The 4825-nt window shown below is 40.6% G+C and overlaps 1 pseudogene; it reads right to left on the bottom strand.

Annotated features, from left to right (window-relative positions):
* Window positions 1–1533: 1533 nt before the first annotated feature.
* On the bottom strand, window positions 1534–3096 carry LOC123129741 (purple acid phosphatase 2-like; annotated as a pseudogene).
* Between the last annotated feature and the right edge of the window lie 1729 nt (window positions 3097–4825).

Genomic DNA, 4825 nt, shown 5'->3' with positions numbered 1-4825 from the left:
ATTAGTTGCCGCCAACTAAAGATAGGAGAGCATGTCAACTGCCATGAGTAGGGATAATGAGAGGAATCGAGCCCTTGTGGTGGGAGTCGGGTCCTAGGGGATGTGGGGCTCCGTCGGCAGCGTGAGATCCACAGAAGCTCAGGGATCCTTAACGCGTCGCCCGACCATGGACCAGAGGCGTCATTGAACAGGGACTATGGAACCAAATGTGTTGCACTGTACTATTTTGAACTGGCAAACATGATTGTTTGTGAATAAAAGTTCAATGACAATATAAGAACCAAGTAGCTCAGCAGTAGTTACCCACAAATGTTGCTCTCCAAATTCCCTTTTCAAGCATTCAGCTGTAGAGATATATTGTGTGTCAAAAAAAGACTAAATTGTTATTGTTACTTGCATACTGTCCATTTCATTCTTTCCGAAAGTGTCTGCAGAAACATTTAATTTGCTTGTTATTTAGAAAAACCACGAAAAACATCTTTGATTGATCAATGATCTAGAAGAGTTGGTACCTAAACCGAGTAGGTTATGTGATACTATCTCTGTAACTTAATATAAGGCATTTTTTAACACATTACCGCCAGCCTTGGGAAGCTTCCTTGCCAGTGTATATCCTATACCTGTTCAAGAGCATGCAAAAGTCACCGAGTAAGAACTTAACAATGTTAGTTGAAGCCAATTTCCACATGTGATGGCATATAAAAGCTTATACACTGATTTTGAATGGGAACAACTCACAGTTGCTGAATCAATATTCATGTACTGCTACTCGCTTGCTCGGGCAAACCAGTTACCTATATATCCTTCGGATATTCATAGGTGGCGCTGGTTTGTAACAAAGGGATGGATTGTAGTGAACCACCAAAAGAACTGTGGTGTGTACTTGGTAATAACCTTAATCTTGTATGAACTTAGTAGCAATTTTAATCTTTTTTAGATGGTAGCACTCTAACTCTTAATTAAACACACATTTTACTATATTGATTTGCTTGCCTAGAACCTATGTTTAAGATAGAGAATAATAGAGCACCATTCTTATCAATTTTTTTAGATTATCATGTCGTTTATTTTAGCTACCATCTCTAGGAACAAATTTGAATAGAAATTTTGGGAACGCATTGAGTAGAATTGCAGGAATGGATCAATCAAAATTATAAACTACCATCTATCAATTAGTACAATACCATTAGGAATATGCATTGAATTAGGAATTTAAATAAGCTAATATACCTATGCTGAAATCAACCCATACAACACTCATTCTATATTTTTCCCAGCTCACCCAAAGCCTAAAACAAAATTGTATCTAGGCAAAAAGAAAGGAAACACCTAGCCGTGACTTCTTTATATGATTAAAGAAAATCTGTAGACATACATTTGTCCCCTAGAGAATGAGTTTTCTCACCCAAAGCAACAGGAGTTGGCGTACCCATGTGTCACCCAAAGCAATAGGAGGAGTCTTGCAACTCCACATGATGTAAAGTAATTAGCAAACCATTATTCGAGCTTATGCCGCACCGCCGCCCAACACGCTCAGTTCTGAAACCACATTTCCCTCATGCTCATCTTCCTCGTGTGTGCGAACAAGTTTGGATTCAGTGGGCTGCAGCTGGCTAGAGTGTTGCTACTCTGCAGGGACGATCTACTGCTGCAACTGCAGCACTTCATACTTGTATCCCAGTTAATTATGTACCCATCTACTACATATGTATACCTGCCAATGCAAGTTGTCTTCAGATTAGGAGTTAGAAGAACGTAACATACCGTATGCAGAGTATGAGGCCAGGACAATGATATAGGCTTAGGCTCTTTTGATGAAATAGCAGTAAGGTACTGATGTGCTACCAGAAGCCTTACAGGGTGTGGGATACCTGCTGCTGTATGGCTTGAATGACTTTGTTTCGCCCTGCAAATACGTTGATATTCTTTTTAAGCAATATGCCTAATCAAATGAAACTCTGAATGGAGCACAGTCTAATTCAATGAGCATTGAAATGCATATAACATAACTCCACTGAATTGTTTTCTATTTGGTACTTCTACTTGAACTGTAAAAGCATCCGTTGAGACATAAGAAATGTGAATAAAGTATCAGAGACAACTATCCTTACAAGTTCAGGAGCAAAATCTATCTCATGGTTTCCAGCTGTCCAGATCCAAGGCTGGTATGCGAGATTCCGCCGTACAAATCTTGCCCACATATCCCACCTTGTATTATCAATTTATCATGATATGGGCAATTATCGGCATTTGTCAGGTCCCGACAAAAAGCACTGCCTGGGCTTTTGAATTGGACTCATAATGAGCGAGCGTGACATTGGAGTCGAAACTCTGACTGAGATCACCTAAACACAATAGTAAAATTCTTAGTAATATTACTCACAAACTACAATAGTATTATTATGTTGGAATTCAGACATGACCATGCAAGTTATATTCTGAGTAAATTTGACAATACCTATCAGACGAAATGTATATGGCACATCTGGGCCACTTTTCGGAGGGGTCCTAAACCAAATATTTTCCAGCGTCTCTTCAGTTCCAACGGCATAGAATACTTTGTGTCAAACTGCAAGAAAAGTCATAATTAAGCCTTGAATCAAGATTCCAACCTTCATAAAACATAAGCATCAAATGTTTGATGTGCCAGTAACCTTCAGGTTCTTGATTGTACAATGATGAATGTATCCTGAGGTATATTTGTAGAACGTATACCGCGAATGCTTTCCCTCTGCAGAACAATTGAGATTATCTTATGAAGTCCCGTAAAACACAGTGCTCGATCCAGGTTCTGACTGTTTTCACCCATGAGATTATGATGGTTGTACTGTTGTGGTTGCCTTGTCTGATATGAACCTGTTAGAGCACCTAATCAATTAGTATGAGAGTGGAAGCCACAAACAACACCATGATTGAGCTGCAGAAAAGGGTAGACACTGATCCTACAGCTCCCTCCTTGCTGATTGCTGATTTGTGATTGTATTAGAAGATGGAAGAAAAGAAACATGGTCAGACCTTTAGATTGTATGGCATGCGCCGAGGAGGCCAGCCATCCTTCTTCCATCGTTCTTCTTCTCCCTGAATCCTGATCGTCATACTCCCTCTCCTTTCTTCCTCTGTTTCCTCTCTCCCTCAAGCCCTTCTCTTTCCTTCTCTGGATGAGCAGGACGCCGTTGGCACCGGAACAAGCCGCCGCTCCAACCACCAGATCGGTCGACGCCGTGCCCGGATATGCTCGTCTTCCTCGCGCCGACACCGCGCCTTGCATCGCCTGCCGGCCGCCTACCCGTTCCCACAGGTTAGGCATCTATATCGGGTTGGGGGAGGGGAGGGAGCGGGGAGGATGGTGGTGGTCGCCTCCGGTGCGAGGTGAGGTCGAGCAGCGGGGTGGCCTACGCCAGTGCCAATCGAGGCAAAGCGGTGGGGGCGATGCAGCACCTATTCGGGACCTTTTTTTTCTATCGCGAATCGTTAATTCACTTAGGGACGTGAGTGCGGTTTGAATACCTAAAACCGCGACCCTAATTAGTACCACCTCGTTTATATTGCGATTTTGTCCCTATAAATCGTAAAAGCGTATTATGACATGAGAAGAATGCGTATTGTGATGGTGAACCCACGGAGTCAATCCGTGCTTTATTATTAGGGAGAGATTGCCTGTTGTTCCTGAGGGTTATGTTCTGGATGAAGAATCTGCTAGAGCTATTTTAGCTTGCAATGATATATATGATCTAAAGAGGTTATTAGCTAAATGGAAGCAGCAATCCCTTAATGCTAGAATGAAACCTGACCCTGCTTTTGCTACTTCACCTATCTATGTTACTGATAAGGATTATGAATTCTCTGTTGATCCTGATATAATAACTTTGGTTGAATCTGATCCTTTTATGGCTATGAATCTGAAACTGTTGGGGCACATCTTACTAAATTAAATGATATAGCCACCTTGTTCACTAATGATGAGAGAACTCGCTACTTTTATATCCTTAAAATATTTCCTTTCTCATTAAAGGGTGATGCTAAGATATGGTTTAATTCTCTTGATCCTGGTTGTGTGCGTAGTCCCCAGGATATGATTTATTACTTCTCTGCTAAATATTTCCCTGCTCATAAGAAACAAGCTGCCTTAAGGGATATATATATATAATTTTGTGCAAATTGAAGAAGAGAGTCTCCCACAAGCTTGGGGGAGGCTTCTCCAATCACTTAATGCTTTGCCTGATCATCCTCTTAAGAAAAATGAAATACTTGATATCTTTTATAATGGACTAACCGATGCTTCCAGAGATTACCTGGATAGTTGTGCTGGTTCTATTTTCAGGGAAAGAACACCGGATGAAGCTGAAATTCTATTAAATAATATGTTGACTAATGAAAATAATTGGACACTTCCTGAGCCTATTCCTAAACCAACGCCGAAGAAGAGAGGTGTTCTATTTCTCAGTCCTGAAGATATGCAAGAGGCAAAGAAATCCATGAAAGAAAAGGGTATTAAAGCTGAAGATGTTAATAATTTACCTCCTATTGAAGAAATACATGGTCTTAATTTACCGCCTGCCGAAGAAATGCATAATTTTAATCCATCTCCTATTGAAGAAATGCATGGTCTTGATAACCCGACACAGGTAGTAAAGGTAAATTCTCTCTATAGATATGATAAAGCTGAAATCCCATTTACTAAGTTTGCTAGCCCATGCTTAGATGAGTTTGATAAATTTATGGTTAAGCAAGAAGACTTCAATGCTTATTTTGGTAGAGAATTAAAACACAGTGCTGGTATGCTTGAACACTTGGGTTATTATATGGCTAATGTCAAAGGTGAACT

The sequence above is a fragment of the Triticum aestivum genome, chromosome 6A (assembly GCF_018294505.1).
Source record: "Triticum aestivum cultivar Chinese Spring chromosome 6A, IWGSC CS RefSeq v2.1, whole genome shotgun sequence".
NCBI lineage: Eukaryota > Viridiplantae > Streptophyta > Magnoliopsida > Poales > Poaceae > Triticum > Triticum aestivum.
The sequence above is the reverse complement of the archived record's forward strand: the minus strand, read 5'-3'. Positions and strand labels throughout refer to the sequence as shown.